We start from the raw sequence: 20,446 nt of genomic DNA on the forward strand, positions 1-20,446 counted from the left end.
CAGTCTCATATTATGAAGGAAGACCTTCAAGAAAACTCATAACAGTCATTTGCTCTTATTGAGCTTGCTGGACTTTCACATCAGGGTTAAAAGGCAACAAGACATTAAGTTCTTCATATACTCTCTTAAATTCCATAAAATAAGCAGTGAGAGACTTATACTGCTTCTCAGCACGACAGAATGTTTTGCACACATCATAAATACGAGAAATATTTCCTTTACCAGAATACAGGAAATCTAAGTAATCCATCAATTCCTTAACAAATTCACAGTGATTAATTAAACTAATTACCTCACTATGAATCAAATTCCGAAGTTGTAAAAACAATCGAGCATCTTCCCTAAGCCAAGCTTGCCTTGTATCATAAGTGGGTGGATCTTTAGTCAGATGATCATCCTTGTCAATACTTCACAAATAGACCCTGACGGTCTTACTCCACTCCAGGTAATTTGAACCATTAAGTTTGTGTTTCATGATTTTAGCCATCATTGGAATCACATCAGAAATAATAGCGTTATTGTCCGCCATTAAATGAAATTAACAAAATTTTAACACAGATTAATAATCAACTCTGTCCCAATCTTCAAACAAACCCAATAAAACTTAGAAACAAAAGAATTCCATGAAAACAGAACCTGAAATTGCTCAACAGTGAAGTGCCTGAAAGAGATAAATATTTGAGATCCAAAAGAAATGCCCCAAACTAAACAATGATCCACGAAACTAGAATCACCAAGTCGAGGCGACCCTGGGATAAGAGGCATGACTGTCTGACGTCGCCAGAGGATGGCACACATGCATTCACACTCCGGTGTGTGGAGTAAGGATCAGGACTTAAGAATGGCGCATGGAGGCTACGCTCTGCAAGTCCGGTCACTGGATTTCCAAGGATGGTCGATCGGCACCTGGGCCTTCTCCCGAGATGGGTGGTGAGACACTGTGATAACTCTATTGAGTTCTCCTAGAAGACAGCACTTGTCAGAGGAGAAAAACCAGAGGAAAAAACAATTTCAAAAAAAAAAATTTCAGGCTAGGAAACCTAGCTCTGATACCATGTAGAGAATATTTTCTGTGTATTTTCTTGAATGAGATACAAGGTATTTATATACAAAAAATCCTATAATTAAGTATTCTAATTGAGAAGATATCCTAATAATAATGCTAACTAATTAAGTAAGAATATTATGTGTATGATTATAGAATTGACTTTCTATAACATCATCTAATAACTGAAGTATCTACATTATCTAACACACTGCTTGAGCCATAGCTCTATACTCTGATTCAGCATTAGATCGAGAAACTATACTCTACTTTTTACTTTTCCATGATACTAAATTTCCTCCAACAAAGACACAATATTCGGTAGTTGACCTTCTATCAGCCTTAGACCTTGGCCAGTCTGCATCTGAAAAACACTCTACATTCAAATGCCCATGATTAGTGTATAATAATCCTCACCCTAGAGCTCCCTTCAAATGACACAAGATTTGTCCCAAAGCTTTCCAATGAGCAACAGTTTGGGAAGACATAAATTGACTTACCACACTGACTGAATATGCAATGTCAGGATGAGTTACTGTAAGGTAATTTAATTTACCTACTAGCCTCGTATACTTTTCTGGATCTTTAAATAACTCATCATTCTCTGCTATAATTTACAAATTTGAGGCCATTGTTGCATGCATTGTAAGGCTTAGCACCTAATTTCCTAATTTTTGCTAAAAGATCAAGGATATATTTTTGCTCAGACAAAAAGATGCCTTTTTTTACTTCTCATAACTTCAATGCCCAAGAAATACTTTAGTAGGCCCAAGTCTTTTGTCTAAAACTGGGTCTGAAGAAAGCTTTTAAGAGATGAAATACCTGCAGAGTCGCTTTCAATGATAACAATATCATCCACATATACTACCAGTAAGATTAGGCCAGTTTTAGACTGTCTATAGAATATTAAATGATCGTACTTACTCCTTTGCATAACAAACTCCTATATTGTTTCACTGAATCTCCCAAACCAAGCCCGAGGACTTTGTTTCAGTCCATAAAGAGACTTCCAAAGTCTGCAGACTTTACCCAACTCCCCCTGAGTAACAAACCCAGCTAGTTGCTCCATATACACCTCCTCCTGAAGGTCACCATGAAGAAAAGCATTCTTGATATCTAACTGATACAAAGGCCAATCATATATAGCTGCTACAGAGATAAACAACCGAACAGAAGCCAATTTAGCTACAGGAGAAAAAGTGTCAAAGTAATCAATCCCATATGTTTGAACATACCCTTTATCAATAAGGTGGGTTTTCAATCTAGCCACAGAACTATCAGGATTCACTTTCACTGTAAACACCCATTTGCAACCAATAGCTTTCTTCCTAGTGGGCAAAAGCATCAGTTCCCATGTACCATTAGTATTTAAAGCCTCCATTTCCTCTTTCATAGCAGTACATCAGCTAGGATGAGCTAATACCTCAACAACAGTTTTTGAAATAGAGATAAAGTCTAAATGGCTAATAAAGCACTGAGAAGAAGAAGATAAATGATCATAAGAGACCAAAGAGGAAATAGGGTAGGTACATGTTTGTTTACCTTTACGAAGAGCAATAGGAAGATCTAAGTCAGATTCAAGATCAGTGGTGGGAATAGGATCTTCAGACAAAGAAGCTGGTGAAGGGTCCAAGTCAGTGTTCTCCTTTCTCCTAGAAAAAACATGAATAATAGGAGGTCTAGCATTCTTTGGTGCAAAAGGCATGAGGCAGGAAATTGGGAGAGATGGATGTTGATTGAATAGTGTATATTAAGAGATTATCCTCCTCCCCTTGATCTTCATACATAGAATTTTGTGAGAAAAATGCAGTAGACTCAAAGAATGTAACATCTGCAGATACAACATAATGATTAAGAGTTGGAAAAAAACACTTGTACCCCTTTTGGAGCCGACAGTATCCAAGAAAGATACACTTAAGAGATTTTGGATCCAATTTAGTTACCTGTGTTTGGATATCACGCACAAAGGAAATACAACAAAAAATACGAGGTTCAATAGAAAATAAAGAGTTAAAAGGAAATAAAATAGTATAGGGAATGTCTCCATCAAGAACAGAAGATGGCATACGATTGATCAAAAAACATGCCGTAGAAATTGCATTAGCCCAAAATTGTTTAGGGACTTTCATTTGGAAAAGAAGAGCTCGAGCTGTCTCAAGGAGATACCGATTTTTTCTTTCAGTAATACCATTTTGAGATGGTGTATCTGTAACACCCTAGGCAAATCCCACATCGGCAAAACACGGGAGAGATACTGGGTTTATAAGTTGGTGGTTCGTAACCCCTAGTGATAAATTGTAATAGCCCGATCCTTCTCCAGTTAGTATTGTCCGCTTTGGCCCATGGGCCTCATGGATTTGTCCCTTGGGAGGTTTCATTCCCAAAAGCGCGCTGACCAGGTGAGGAAGGCTCCCACATATATGGTCCAAATCTTTTCTTCCCTTTTCCGATGTGGGACACGAAGTTTCCACCCCAGTGAGTAGCTGGTTGAACAAGCACGTCCCAACCCCATCCCTGGGTCGTGACAAGCCCACCAGCTTCCGCCTGGTGCGTCTTCGCACCACACACCATACTAGAGGGAGTCCAGCTCTGATACCAAATTGTAATAGCCCGATCCTTCTCTAGATAGTATTGTCCGCTTTGGCCCATAGGCCTTACGGATTTGTCCCTTGGGAGGTTTCATTCCCAAAAAGCGCGGCCCGACGGTGAGGAAGGCTCCCACATATATGGTCCAAATCTTTTCTTCCCGTTTTCGATGTGGGACACGAAGTTTCCACCCCAGTGCGTAGCTGGTTGAACAAGCACGTCCCAACCCCATCCCTGGGTCGTGACAGTATCCACACAAGAGGATTGATAGAGAATGCCATTTTGTGTCATATAAGACTGAAAGCTTTCTGAAAAATATTTTTTTAGCATTATCACTCCTTAACATATGTACAGAGACATTAAATTGAGTTTTAATTTCAGTACAGAAAATAGAAAATAATTCAAAATGATTCTTCATTAAATATAACCAAGTAACACGAGAGTAATCATCAACAAAAGTAACAAAATACCTAAAACCAGTTTTATAAGTAATAGAACAAGAACCCCAGACATTAGAATGAACTAACTCAAAAGGGGACGAAGCCCGTTTATTGACTCTAAGTGTAGAAGGTAAACGATAGTGCTTAGCAAACTGACATGACTCACACTCTAAGACTGATAAATACTGAAATTGAGAACACAACTTCTTCAAGGTAGCTAGGGAGGGATGGCCCAAATGATAATGAATTTCGAGAGGAGTTAAGGAGCTGGACCAAGTAAGAGACCACAATACATGATTGTAACACCCTAGGCAAATCCCACATCGGCAAAACACGGGAGAGATGCTGGGTTTATAAGTTGGTGGTTCGTAACCCCTAGTGACGCGTTTTAAAATCGTGAGGGCTTCGGTCCAGAGCGGACAATATCACTAGTGGGCCGGGCCATTACATTTGTGGTATCAGAGCCGCTCCGCGTGCAACCTTGAACGATGGTGGGGCAAACCTCAGCGAGGACGCTGAGTCCCATAAGGGGGGTGGATTGTAACGCCCTAGGCAAATCTCACATCGACAAAACACAGGAGAGATGCTGGGTTTATAAGTTGATGGTTCGTAACTCCTAGTGACGTGTTTTAAAACCGTGAGGGCTTCGGCCCAGAGCGGACAATTTCACTAGGGAGCCGAGCCGTTACATTTGTGGTATCAGAGCAGAGGTTTAGGCGGTCCTAGACCTAGATAGATAGAAAGAAATAGTTGCATCACATACATAGGCCTTTAGATAGAGTCGAGGTGACACTAATGCAGATCTGTTCTTTGTTTGTTTTATAGGATCGATGACATCTGATCCTTCAGAGCACAGACCTCCAAGACCGATAGAGGAGGAAGTAGAGAGTCACGCACCTGCACCTACGTTTAATCAGGGGCGCAGTAGCAGTAGAGCAGAACCATCGTTGGGTACTTTAGTAAGGACACAACAGGCCTTCCTAGAGCAAATGACTCAATTGCTCCGTCAGGTCACTGGAGCTATGCCACCACCTCCCCAGCTAGTATATAGGACCCCAGTAGAGAGAGTTAGAAATGATGAGCAGTTCAGGAGGGACAGGCAGCGCAAGAGAGGGTCTGGACCTAGCTAGTCCAACGCAGCTGCTATAGAGAGCAAGAGACCCAGGGGGTATCAGGGTCAGATTCAGAGCAGAGAACAGAGGTAGAGGTTCCGATTTGCCCCGAGAAGAGGAGGTCAGACGGTTGTATCAGTTGGCAATTTTACGGGTCTTATAGCACAAAGATCAACCCCGATGCCAGTTGTTACACATTGTGGGAAGAACCACAGAGGAAAGTGTAGATTGCTAATGGGTGGATGTTTCAGATGTGGGTCCATAGAGCATTTTTTAAGAGATTGCCCACGGAGGAGTGCTCCCACAGCTCCACCACAGACTCAGAGGTCTGCCCCCACAGTACAGAGGGGTAGAAGACCAATGAGACCAGAGATAGCTGGTACATCACAGAGAGCTTCTGAGACTATAGAACAACCCGAGGTTGAAGTAGCACCCTGTGTGTACACTATGGCTCGAGAGGAGCCAGACCTGGTAGATGTTGTCAGAGGTACATTTTCTAAATATAACACCTTTAAGTATGTATTGATAGACGCTAATTATATTCACCCCTATGTATACATTGTATTTCCTGTTAAAAAGAGGATACCGAGAGATGAGTTAGAAGATGACATGCTTGTCACCAACCCTTTGAACCATAAGGTTATGGTAGATTATCAACCGAAAAGGATCGTATCAAAGATAATAAATGGAAATGAGAAGGAGGCTGTATATGAGATGAAAGAAGATGAGTACAGAATTGGTTGAAAAAAAAAAAAAAAAAAGAGTTAGTCTATTGGGATTATACCGTGGTGACTATGCAATGCTCTTGATGTTTGTGCTGTAAGCTGTAGATTACAGTACCAACTTGGGACTATTGTGTAAAGCTACGTATTTCCAATAGTAAATCGAGATAAGGATAATATTGTAAAAATAGGATTAATAAGACAGACTAAAGAAAAAGTAAAGTATTACAACACAAAAAAGGTGAAAAGACAAGGAGATAGCGGTCCCTTGATTATTTACACTGTGTAAATTTCGAGGACAAAATTTTATTTAGAGAGGAAGAATTGTAAGGCCCTCACCGTAGGTAGTTTGTACATTTTACTGTTCCGACGACTAATGTCTGTTCAGACAGTCAGGATGTCTAGAACTACACTTAAACTATAGTGAGGAGGCATAAATTAATGAAATAAATATTAAAAAAATATAGAAAAAATTTTGAGAAAAATAAATTAAAATTTAGAGAATTTATTAATTGGTATAAATAATAAAAATAATCCGATGAGCACCCTGAAGGACATTTTGGTCATTTCACCCCTAGAGGTGAATTTTGAACTAAATGTCAAATTAAAATTAGGAAATAAAATAATTAACATAAATTAAATTTATGAATTTGAATTTAGAAAATGAGAAGAGAAAGAAGAAAAGAAAAGAAAAGAAAAGGAAAGAAAAGAAAAGAAAGGAAATAGACTTATGGCATAAAAAAAAATAAAGTACAATAATTATAGAATATATATATATATATATATATATATATATATATATATATATATATATATATATAAGATACAAGAGACAAAAATTCAGCATCCACAAGTCTTCTTCATTTCCTCTTCTCTCTCTCCTTAGTCTCCATGTTCTCTCCTCCCCCATTTTTGCTCAAGCTTTGAGCTTGAGTTTCTCATCATTTATCCACCAAAACCCATGGTCCCCTTCATTAAAAATTTAGCCCACATCATAAGGAAGCTCTAGGTACCCATAGGGAGAAGGAAAGTTAAAGTTTTGGGAAAATTTTCAAGTTGGGTCACAAGAGGTTAGTGCTTTTCTCCCTTCCTTCTTCTTTAATACTTGAAAGTGACTTGAGATAAGTGGAAATTTCAAGAAATTAACAAGAAATTCATGAACCCATGATGTCCCCAAATTTTGGCAGCCATGAAATGTGTTGGGCTTTATTGTGTTCAAAGAATGTAAATGAGTTTAGAGATGATGATTGATATGATTATATGTATGAGAAGTGAAAAGGGATTGAATTGATTGAGTTTGAAACTTGGAAATTAGGGTTTGTGTACATGACTTGGAGATTTTGTGCAAATGCTTGAAATTTGACCTAATTGGGATGAGATTATTGCTTATAGAAGTGTATTGCATGCAAATTGAAGTAAGGAAGTTGGAGGAGATTGAGTTTTGGAAGTGTCAATTTTCTGCAGGTTGTGTTTGTTGAGGGCAGTGTACATTTTAGGCCATAAATGAAATTGTGTGACCCCAATTGGTATGAGGCCAATTGGAGGTGAAACTAGACCCAAAATAGCCCATTTTCCATGAAGAAACCATGCCCAAATTCTGTCCAAAACTTGACCTAAATACTGCCCAAATTCGGATTTCCCTGCACCCAACCCAGAAAATGACCAAATGAACAGTACATGTTCATTTGGTCATAACTCTCTCTATACTGGTCCAAATGACCTAACATTTTACCCATGGAAAGTTTAGACATAGGGCTACACTTTTCATGAAGACCACTTAACCCAGTTTTGCCTTTAACCAATTCAAATTATTAGCACAAGTTGGGTCACTGAAACTGCCAACCCAGAAAATGACCAAATGAACAGTACGTGTTCATTTGGTCATAACTCTCTCTATACTGGTCCAAATGACCTAAAATTTCACCCATAGAAAGTTTAGACATAGGGCTACACTTTTCATGAAGACCACTTAACCCAGTTTTGCCTTTAACCAATTCAAATTATTAGCAAAAGTTGGGTCACTGAAACTGCCAACCCAGAAAATGACCAAATGAACAGTACATATTCATTTGGTCATAACTCTCTCTATACTGGTCCAAATGACCTAAAATTTTACCAGTGGAAAGTCTAGACATAGGGCTACACTTTTCATGAAGACCACTTAACCCAGTTTTGCTTTTAACCAAATCAAATTGTTAGCAAAATTGAGTCACTAAAACTGCCAACCTAGAAATTGTCCAAAATACTGTTCCTTTGGTTTGCGTGACCAGTTTTGGCAAAAATGCCATAACTTGGTCTCCAAAGCTGCAAATTGAGTGAAACTAGTGCCAAAAGTTTTATAAGACATAGCACAACAATTTTTATGTTTTGACCAAGCTCTAGAAACCATTGCATCCTAGGGAAAATATTAGCCAAAGTTAGGAATTGAAATATAGAAAATGTTAAGTTGAACCCAGAATGCCATTTGATACCTGTGTGTTCATTTGGCCATAACTCCCAATAGGAAATTCCATTTGAGATGTCCAATATGATCTAGAAACATGACACTTAGGGCTACAACATTGATTTAGACACCTTTGCCAAATTCTAAGTGTAACGACCCTAAAAAGAGGGTCAAACATACTACCCTGAAGTTGGTTATTGCCCTTATAGGACTGAGAGTCCAGGTTAATACACTGACTATAACTCACTATACCAAGCTTGGAAAATTATGAAATTGTACCTGGGAGTCCCTAAGACATAGAGGAACATATCTTGTGAAGGAACCTAAGTCTAAAAATGACAATAAAATGATCAAATGACTGGTCAAAGTTTATTGACTAGAAATTGTAAATTATGGACAGCTTAGAGGCAAAGGGACCAGTTATGGTATTTTGACCATAACTTGAGTTCTATAACTCCAAATTCAGTGATTCAAAACCTGAAATTCAAGTTTAAACATAGAGGAACAATTGTTATGAAGGAAGTGTGACTAAATAGACATCCTAACCTAGTCAAATTCCTAGATAAAGATAACACATCAACATGAACCTAAAGAAAGGTTCATGGGAAAAATGCTATATATGATAATTAAAATACTCATAAGGATAATTAAATATTAAAAATGATATGAATATGTAAATTGGGACTAATGTCCCATTAATATGAAATTAATGGTACCAATGAACAGTACTAGAAAATAGTAATAGTGAATAGTGCTAAAATAATTAAAAATGTTTAATTGCCCATAGTATACCTAGACTTATTTATTTAGTTTGGATAAATTGGTATACCAATTAGGGACCCCAGATAGCGATCGCTTATAGAGCAAATCATGAACTGACAATATATGTCTGATATGATTGTTCTACAGGCTATATGCCTACTTCATCGCCATTGTGCTTACTTTATTTCGCTTTACAAGCTCGACAATGGTCTCGTCTGACGGTGCCTCGTGCACAGCGGATGTATACAGTGTAGTCATATGGCTGTCTAAACCGTATACTCCCGTGTATCCAGCTTTTATAATTTGTTTTTGGTTTCTTGGGCATTGATAATAGTTAATTAATACTGTATATACAATAAGTAAACAGAAAGATCCCAATAATTTTAATTATTTCCAAAGTGTAATAAAAAAATATATAAAAGACCCAGAATTTATTATTTGTAAATATTAATTCAATTGTTTAATTATTGTTATTATAAATTATGCACCACTAAGCGTTATGCTTAGCGCGTTGGTTTTCCATCGCGTAGGTACTAAAGATCAGCAGTCGCCTCAGTAGTATTTGGATAGAGTTCCACCGGATCGCCACCGATCGTAATCACCTCACCATCTTTTGTATTTTGGTAGGGCCCATGTAGACTAGTATTTTGGTTCATTATGTCTAGTCATGATGTAATTACTAGTTTATGATGTATTTTATTTTGGACTTGAAATGAAAACTTATAATTTATTATCTATGAATTTCAATATGAATGCAATAGATGACACTTCATTTTGAGATCTCATAAATAGTTGCGAATGATATGATAAAAGAGAATATGATATGGAAATATGTGAGATGACTATGAATATGTTAACAGTGATAGTGGAACCCGGATGCTAATAAAGCAGAGGAGGATCTGTTGGGTCTCCACGAAATAAGATATAAAAAAAAAAAATTCTACACTTAAATTACCTGATTTAAAGGATATTAAAATTTACAATAGACATGACAAGACAAGATAGGGTGCTCCGGCACCGAATGTGGCACTTCTTGCTCGGCTATACAATAGACGGGTAAGGGGATTTGCCTAGGGTGTTACAATCCAACCCCCTTATGGGACTCAGTGTCCTCACTGAGGTTTGCCCCACCATCGTTCAAGGTTGCACGCGGAGCGGCTCTGATACCACAAATGTAACGGCCCGGCCCACTAGTGATATTGTCCGCTCTGGGTCGAAGCCCTCACGGTTTTAAAATGCGTCACTAGGGGTTAAGAACCACCAACTTATAAACCCAGCATCTCTCCCATGTTTTGTCGATGTGGGATTTGCCTAGGGTGTTACAATGTTTATCCAGGATGTAGAGATCACAAGACTCATATCCTTTACTAATAATTTGTTTCATAGTAAGATCTTGAAACAAACAATAATCAGGAAAGGAAAAAACTAAACAATGTAAGGCACGAGTAAGTTTACTAACTGAAAGCAAATTAAAAGAAAATTTAGGTAGACATAAAACAGATGATAAAGAAATACATGATGTTGGGTTTGCAGTACCAGAACCCATGAAATAAGAAGTAGAACCATCAGCTAAAGTAACAATAAAGGAGGTGGGATGAGACTGAAAAGAAGATAAAAGATTAGAATTACCTGTCATATGATCTGTAGCACCAGAATCAATGACCCATTTTGATAAGGAAGATACAAGGCATGTAGTGGGTTTATTTGACTCAGTGATAGTAATGACAGGGGAATTGGAGGGCTTTAGAGATGCTTGTTATTGAGAAAATTGTGCATATTACTTTGCAGTTATTAAGACAGTTTTCTCAGAGGATGGAGAAATTGTAGATTCATCTATTGCCATGTTTGCCATCTGAGACTGCTGATTCTTACTCTGAAGTTTTAGACAATTGTATTTTGTATGACCAGGCTCTTGACAGTAATAATAAATGACTCCCTTTGAGTCTAGATTAGAACTGGTTTCCCCATTACACTGATTACTTCTATTGTTCAAATTTCCTCCTTTATTTCTTGCTTGTCCATTTGTATTCCTACGAACAAGAGCACCACTAGTGACTTGTGGAGGTTGGATTCTTTCTGTACAAAGGACACGTGTGAATGTATCATACAGAAAGGAAATTTCAAAGCTAGATAAGATTTGAGATTTAGTAGTCTCATATTCTAAAGGAAAACTTGCAAGAAAACTCATAACAGCCATCTGCTCTCGTTGAACTTATTAGACTTTCACATCAGGTTTAAAAGGCAACAAAACATTAAGCTCTTCATATACCCTTTTAAACTCCATAAAATAAGCTGTAAAAGTCTTTTCCTGTTTGTCAGCACGATAGAATGCTTTGCACACATCATAAATATGAGAAATATTTCATTTACCAGAATACAAAAAATCTAAGTAATCCATCAATTTGTTAACAAATTCACAGTGATTAATTAAACTGATTACCTCACTATGAATCGAATTCCGAAGTTGTAAAAACAACCGAGCATCTTCCCTAAGCCAAGCTTGCCTTGTATCATCACTAGGTGGATCATTAATAAGGTGATCACCCTTATCAATACTTCGTAAATAGACCCTAACAGTCTTACTCCACTCCAGATAATTTGAACCATTAAGTTTATGTTCAGTGATTTTTGTCATCATTGGAACCACATCAGAAACATTAGCTTTATTGTCTGTCATTTCAATAAATTTACAAAATCAAATATCCACAATCTCTAGAACTCAAAATCACTACCCAAACTTTAGCAAGGCAAATCAACTTGATAAATACCCAGAAAGTTACAGAAACAGAACCTGAATTTGATAATCGTCCGAAGAAGCAATGATTCAAAATGCCAGAACACCTTGAAGAATACCCCAAACCAAACAACAAGCTCCTTGGTTGAACCAACGATGTCAGGGCGACGTCGGGAGAAGAGGCTAGAGAGGCAAAAGCCGATGGATGTGCTTCCACGGGCCAACGTGTGATATAGTGGCGAAAAACAAGTTTGGCACGTGCGGCTCATGCGCTTCAGTTCTAGTCATTAGACTTTGTGGGGAGGGTCGCCGGTGGCCTGTCCTCCTTCCTAAGTAGGCGGTGAGATAAAAGTGTCACCCTACGTTGGTGACCTAGTGTGGCAGTAGCTTCTCAATGAGAAAGGAGAAAAAAAAATGCAAAAAACCTAAAAACAAATCAGGCTCTAATACCATGTAATTGAAGGTATCTTTCTTATTAATTTAATTGAGTATATACATAGGTATTTATATATAAAATTGTCCTACACTAATTAGGAATTCTACACTAATTAGGAAACCTATATTAATATGAATCCTTATGAGATAACCTTACTATACAGGACTCTTATCAAGATAATATTCATAACATACAGGACTCTATCAAGATAATATTCATAACAGATTTAAATATTGATGATTTAACCTTCAGCAAAATCAACAATCAACATATCAAATTGTTAAATTTGGAAGCACAATGAAAATGCCACCATTTTAGCATATGACCCATATCCATATTTAAGTGGATGAATTAGGGAAAGGCAAATGGATATGGACAAAAATTGCCACCCCCAAGAATCAGTAACAGTATCACTCTTGGATGAGTGTTGGGGTATTGGATGGTTTCCAAAAGCATCTGAATGCATCCCCCAGTACCATGTGAATTTCTTTAAAAATCACAAAATGACACACATCAATATGAAAATAAGAAGTTAACTAAATATATAATAATCTCACTGATCTAACAATTTGTATTTGTTTAAAACATATAAAAGCCAAACACCTAAAAGACCAACTCAATACCTTATTTTACATAACTGAGTAAATCTCGCAAAATAGTAGTATTATGAAGCTATAACTAGAACCTAGAGGCTGAAATGAAAGAAAGAGATGAGAACGAGGTTTTTACAGCAGTGCTGGGTAGGCGAGAACAAGGTTGTTGGCAGAAATGAAGAGTTTTACATTGTGGTCTTTATATCAATAACTAATACAGCCGTCATGTAACAGGATTTATTACCTGAACATACAAGTCCATTATGCCCAGATTGGGTGATATGGCTGTGAATTGGATTCAGTCCCACGTCACCCATCATGAATCAGTGCCTTAAAATTATGTAATATGTGGAGCCTTTTTAATACCTAGAGCACCACTGCAAGGGGGCTGGAGTACGCTCATTAGCCAATCGTTTGCTTATCCAAAAAAAAAAAAAAAGGAAAATTGCTAAACAATAAAAATAATAAATAAAATCTAGTATCATGATGCTAGTAGAGTCCACCAATTAATACTCTACGCCTCTACTAAGTTAAGGTTCACAAGTTTCCACCTTTTATCTTTCTAAAATTGCCAAACAGGAAATCAATGAAAAAATGTTTCACCCTCAAATAAGATAGATGTTAATAGCAAAGGACACGGATTAAAACAATGCAGTATATAAACTACTCAGCCTTTAAGCCACAAATTTTAACGTCTTTTGGTAATAAACATACCAGAAATTATTTGGAGAAAGCTGATCTAATACCATTTGAATTGTACTTGGACTGAAATTAGAAGGCAAGGAAGATCCAACCAACCAATCTTGAGGAGGATATATCTAGAAGAATTAAATAAGTCAAATATATATTACATATTGTTAAATCATTATTCTGCAAATAAATTCACTCCAGTTTCCAGTTTTACAAGTAGAGATATAAATATCTAGACATAAGAGGAACATTTGAACATGTACAATCACACACACGAGCAGGCATTTATTAAGAAAAAGCAACACTCTTAAACAAGAGATAACAGATATGAATCTCAAAATCATACTTATTAAAGGAGCATGGTGCACTAAGACTCCAAGGGGTTCTAGAGCCCAGTCACAAGAGTGCACATGATGAGGCAAGGCAGAAAAAGGCGAAAAATCCATCAAAAGTCAGATAAAACTAAAGACAATAATATGCACTCAAGGAAATATTTTGCAATCTAAATAAAATAAAAATAAACTACTAGGACGTTAAAACAAATGGGAATTGTTTTCTATTAGAAAGTTTGGATGTGGCCATGCAGATGTTCTTATTTTACAATTGCCCAATATTACTCCATCCTAAAAGAATATTTATTAAGATCTAAATTTTAATTTCAAACATTATGATATTAATACAATACATAAGATCAAATATGTAATAAATTAATTAATGAGTATCAAATAATTAAGTGTTTATATTTATTAATGAACGATTATACATATATTGAGTATTTTATACTCACTTACTATTTTGTGTGATTTATATGTTTTAGTTAAATGTTTTATAACACTCAATTATTTAATTAGTAGCTAATAGATCGCTAGGAACTAAATACTTACTTAAACTTATAAAACATTAGTGATTACAATTTTTAAAATTTATTTTTCTAATATTAATAATTATTAATTTAAATAAAAATTGTTGAAATTGATGAGATTTCATATTCCAACTCGAGAGAGTGTTACAAAATAGGAAGCAAAAATGTGTATACATTCCTATATTGGTTAGAATAATTTTATTTAGTGATTTTATTCTTTTCCTATTTAGGGATTTGAGTTGTATATGTGTGTGCATTATGAATGAATAAAATTTCAAAAAAAAAAGGATTTTTAGTTCAAAATTAACCTGGTATAAAAGCCCTGATTCATTAGAGCTTCGGTATTGTTCATAGTAAGGTTCATCATTATTGTTCAGAAGCACTATTCATCAAGGGTACTATTCAAGCGTACAATAAAGCATGGTTCTTAGCCCTGGATTTTTTTTTTTTTTTTTTTTTTTTTTTACGGTTGCACAGTTCTTTGCTTTTAGCCTCTCCCCCATGCACCGGTGCATGGAGGAGTGTGCTTCACTTTTCCCTACTCCGATCTTCTCTTCCGGTGTCGACTAGAGGAGGAGAATACGTCCTAGCTTGGTTCTTGTGTTTCTAAGGTGTTTATGAACCAAGGGTTGTCTCAGATACCATTTCATCCTCTCTAGTTACTTCTGTTTCTGCTTAATTTTATGATCCTCTAGTCTTTGTTGTTGCCCCCGTCACTTTTAATTGGTTCCTTGACAAACTTGGGTTTAGAGTTACAAAGGTGGGTCAAGTTTTTTATCTCCAACAAATTTGGATTCTGCTTTTAGCTATTTTTGGGTTTATTGATTTAGAGAAACTTTTGGCGGGACTTTGAGAATTGATACATTGTTAAGTTTGGGACTCATTTTCTATTTTGGTACTTCCTTGAAGGTGTTTGGGCTTAAACAACCACCACATCATAGCCTTGTAAGTTATTGCATAAAGATTCATCTATCGTTTCATCATTTTCCTTGCTGATGTTGCTTTTGAAGAAGGAAAACAACTCTATAAGTTGCGTTGTGTTCGTGTTCCCTCGTCGGTGTCGCCTTTGGATAGGAAATGCAACCGTCTGAGTTGCTTTCTGTGTTGGTACTTTCTGTTGGTGTTTCTGAATTTGGTAAGGTCCTGTTACTTTGAGGCTATTGTGCGTTCTTATGGGTGCTTTGGAACCTGGTGTGTTGCAGCCCTGTGCTTTAGTGTTGTTGTTTGAGCTTGCTTATGTTTCAATTCATTTGGTGGTTTCTTGTGGGTTTTATTGAACCTGAGGGTTGCTTGACCTATTGCATTTGTTCTGATGATGGCTTTGGGTCCTTTTTCACTGTTATCAAGCTCTTGTGTTTGCGTAGCCTTGTGAGTTGCTGGTTGTACTATTTGTGAGTTGTTGTGAGGGAGTTTTGGCTTCAATAAGAATCTAATTAGAGGGGAGTATTACAATTGATGAGATTTCATATTCTAATTTATGGGTCAGTGTTATAGAATAGGAAGTAAATATGTGTATATATTCCTATATTCGTTAGTATAATTTTATATGTGTGTGTGTTTTATGAATGAATAAAGTTTAAAAAAAATAGAAGGATTTCCAGTTAAAAAATAACAAAAATAAAATGATTTATAAAATGAATTTTTTTTTTTGTTAATCTAAATTAAAAATCTTCATGGAGAATAAAATTCACTCGCTAATTAATCATATACCTCAATTTCATGACCTTATTTCTCCCATGCCTTTTATAACAAGGTAAAGCCATAATTCTTTCATTATTTAATTGAATTTCATGCAACAAACTTCTAATAAACCAACCAAGCCACCGAAAATGGGACATTAATGGGTCTTCTAATATCTATCTGTTCATAAAGTACAGTGTGACTTCCAAGTCAAGTTTCATATGAAAGATTGTACTAGTCAATAGCTGTTTATTTCCTCATCTTTTCTTATCTACTATTACAGAATCAAATGTGCTCACAGGAAACCAGTAGCCTTTTATTTCCATTTTTTTGTTCCTCAAAAATTTCCCCATTATTAATTGTGAAACAATTTTCTATCATTCTTTCTTCTTTCTTCTTTCTACTGTTTTTCACTCAAGGAAAATATAATTTGAAGAATAAGGTATGCTTCTAGCCAGACCAACAGAAAATGACAAGCAACATTGACAGAGGAATAATAAAGTAGTGCCCTTCAAAAACGTTGAATTGACACCTAAAGACACTCCTGTAAAATCCCTTGAAAAAGAAGCCCATACAGAAACCGATAAATACACCTTAACCCATAGCAAATTAAAGGGCAGAATCTGGTATTCAAAAATTTGCCAATTCCTTTCCATCGATAAACTTCATATTACCACAAAAGAAAAGTGCAGAATTCCAATGTTTTTCTGCCTTTTTTCCATCACTAAGCACTCTCCATTTTCTACCGACAAACTTCTCTACCAAATCTGGACAAACCCAACAATTCTCTAAAAGATCAAAGAGGCAATTCCAAATTACCCAAGCCACCTCCAAAAGTAAGAATAAGACTTATCATGCTTATATCACATACGAATCAAAAGAAAATGCCTCAATACGCCACCTTCTGTACAAGTCGGTAGCATTCATTATATGGAAAACTGCAGATTAGGAGTTAGTTACCTTGAGTTGAGTGGTAGCTTAGCTTTCTAAATTCGATTGGCTGAGTGGGAAAATTGTTGCAAGAGAAAGCAAATAAGATAGAAATAAAGAATTTATAAAGAAAACTATCCAAAGATAGAACAAATCTTACCAAAATTTCATACAGTGCCAATATTACATTGGCTTGTTATGACATTAACTGAGCATGAATAATTAATTCATTTATAATAGAGGGAGGGAATGATACAGCTGTATGACTCTTGTAGGATCTTCCAAATGTATAGATAGAAATCACGGAGATCCCGTTGAACAATGGATTTGCATAATGGCTTGCTTTGCATACTTGGGGCATTAAACAATAATCTTTCCTCCCCACCAGTGGTGCAAGTTTTTTTTCTTCACTTTGTCCTCACAATAAGCCACCTCTCAAATTAACAACTCTCCAACTCACAGAACACAAAATAAAATGTACAAATGGGTGTTGCTTTTCATAACTTGAAGGATGTAACGAAATAAAGATGCTTGCTGTTTCAAGGGACTTTTCCAACAACCTTTCTATAAGAGCAATTTTAGCACAATTTGCACCAGAATAACATTTTGAGTATCGTGTAACTACAATGTCAACCAAAAGAAACAAAAATATACAAATCCAAAAGGTAGCACGTTAAAAAAAATTGAAAGGAAGGAATACAAGCATACCTCCATATTGGATGCAATTTTGACCACGTAATCAATCAGAGGGGTTTTGTCCTGATAATGAAATATTGTCTCACAAACAGCAGCAAGCTTCATCCAAATGATAAAATGTTTCAGAATCTTCAAGAAAATGAAAGACAAACCTCAATACTGAAACTAAATGTTAAGGATAACTATAAATCAGGTAGAAACCTAACAAAGAGAGATGATAAATGCTCTTAAAAAGATAATTTTCTGTGGAGAAACATAAAACTGTCATGTGCATCATGAAAATTTCACTCTCAAAATTGTGACATGTTTGTAACCCATTATGCTATCAAAAATATATTAAGACCTTTCTCTTATGCAATTTTTTTTGAATTTATATAAGTCAACTAATATATTGCCACATTTAATTTGTTAACTGGAAAATAAGATTAACTGAATCAGCATTCAACTGCAAGAAAACATAGAATATGAAAACAGTTGGTCTGATTCATTTTGCATGAATCTAGAAGTCATAGGGGAAAAATATTTAATCGTTACTGAACATCTCAATACCCGAACTCTATTAAAGATAACATGTAGATTTAGCAGGATTTCCAAATACCAAGAATTACCATGACATGGAGCTCTTTCTAGCGAATAGCCCATATGCATATACATATGTATTAACAGGATAAATTTGGAACATTATGATTTACAAGATGAAATTTAAAGTAGGATTCATCATCATATGATGCATATTATATTCCCATACGTCATCAAATATCCATTTGCTAACACCAGATTGCTGCAAGAGCTGAATGTATTTGAATAGCAGCCCTACAATATCCTGCATGTGTTCTGCATTCAATCAAGAAAAATAGTTTGCCAAGAAAACAGATCAGCTCCAGGTGTCAGACAAATAAGCTAAAATTAAACTTTGCAGCTCGGTCAAAAGATAAGTCCAAGGCTCACAGACCAATCAGACAAAACTGAAGTTGGAAAGAATACTAAAACTAACCATGACCAGCATCAGTAAGATCAATCACTACTTTAAAAAAAATAAGAAAACTCTCTCATCCAGTCCCCTTCACCAGCAGCCAAGCCAGTAGCCCATCGTGCATTTTTTTTTTTTAAGTAACCACTAACCAAATCACATGGTTAATGCAATTGGTTTTCAGAAAAGTACACACTACTCAACTCAACTCAACTAAGCCTTTATCCCAAAAATTTGGGATCGGCTATATGGATTCGCTTTCTCCACTCTGAACGATTTTGGGTTAAATCCTCAGAAATGTGTAATGCTTCTAAATCATGTTGTACTACTCTCCTCCAAGTCAATTTAGGTCTACCCCTTTTTTTCTTTCTATCCTCTAACCTAATGTGCTCTACTTGTCTAACTGGAGCCTCCGTATGTCTACGCTTCACATGACCAAACCACCTCAATCTCCCTTCTCTCAACTTATCTTCAATTGGCACCACTCCTACCTTTTCTCTAATACTCTCATTACGGACTTTATCTAGTCTAGTATGTCCACTCATCCACCTTAACATTCTCATCTCTGCAACTCTTATCTTAGATGCATACGACTCTTTCAGTGCCCAACACTCACTACTATATAACATAGCCGATCGTATGGCTGTACGGTAAAATTTTCCTTTCAATTTATTGGGAATCTTACGATCACATAAAACTCCCGTGGCACGTCTCCACTTCAACCATCCGGCTTTAATCCTATGACTAACATCCTCCTCACATCCCCCATCTACTTGGAGGACTGAGCCTAGATATTTAAAGTGATTACTTTGGGACAGTACCACTCCATTCAAACTAACTCCTTCCCTATCACCAGTTTGGCCTTCACTAAACTTGCAATGCATGTATTCTGTCTTCGTTCTACTTAACTTAAAACCCTTTGACTCTAGAGTACTTCTCCAAAGTTCTAGCTTTCTATTGACTCATTCTCGTGTCTCATCTATCAGAACAATATCATCCGCAAACATCATGCACCAAGGAATACTCTCTTGTATATGTTTCGTCAGTTCATCTAAAACTAATGTAAAAAGGTAAGGGCTTATGGCTGATCCTTGGTGTAATCCAATTGAGATCGAAAAATCTCTTGTGTCCTCTCCCACTGTGCGCACAATAGCAGTTGCTCCTTCATACATATCTTTCAATACTTGTATGTACCTAATAGATACCCTCTTTTGTTCTAACACTCTCCATAAGACCTCTCTTGGAACACTATCATAAGCCTTCTCCAAATCAATAAAAACCTTGTGTAGATCTTTCTTCATATCTCTATATTTCTCCATCAAGCTTCTAATGAGAAAGATTGCTTCTAATGAGAAAGATTGCTTCTATAGTTGAACGACCGGGCATGAAGCCAAATTGATTGAGAGAGATAGAAGTATCGTGACGTATTCGATGCTCCACAACTCTCTCTCACAACTTCATAGTATGGCTTATGAGTTTAATTCCCCTATAGTTTGAGCAACTCTGTATGTCTCCCTTATTTTTAAAAATAGGTACTAAAATACTCTTCCTCCATTCATTAGGCATTTTCTTTGAGTTTAGAATCTTATTAAATAATTTAGTTAACCATGCCACTCCCATATCTCCCAAATACTTCCACACTTCAATTGGTATTTCATCGGGTCCACAGGCTTTACCCACTTTCATTCTCTTAAGTGCTTCCTTTACTTCTAAAGATCTAATCCTTCTAGTATAATTCACATTCT

General features: G+C 36.3%; 1 long non-coding RNA gene across 1 annotated transcript; it reads right to left on the reverse strand.

The window, feature by feature from the left end:
• Nucleotides 1–17,138: 17,138 nt before the first annotated feature.
• LOC131178643 (uncharacterized) lies at nucleotides 17,139–20,043 on the reverse strand. Its single transcript, XR_009147584.1, has 2 exons — nucleotides 18,726–20,043; nucleotides 17,139–18,565 (listed from the first exon to the last, which is right to left on the reverse strand). It is a non-coding gene; the product is annotated as an uncharacterized LOC131178643 (long non-coding RNA).
• Between the last annotated feature and the right edge of the window lie 403 nt (nucleotides 20,044–20,446).

The sequence above is a fragment of the Hevea brasiliensis genome, chromosome 3, assembly GCF_030052815.1.
Source record: "Hevea brasiliensis isolate MT/VB/25A 57/8 chromosome 3, ASM3005281v1, whole genome shotgun sequence".
Lineage (NCBI taxonomy): Eukaryota > Viridiplantae > Streptophyta > Magnoliopsida > Malpighiales > Euphorbiaceae > Hevea > Hevea brasiliensis.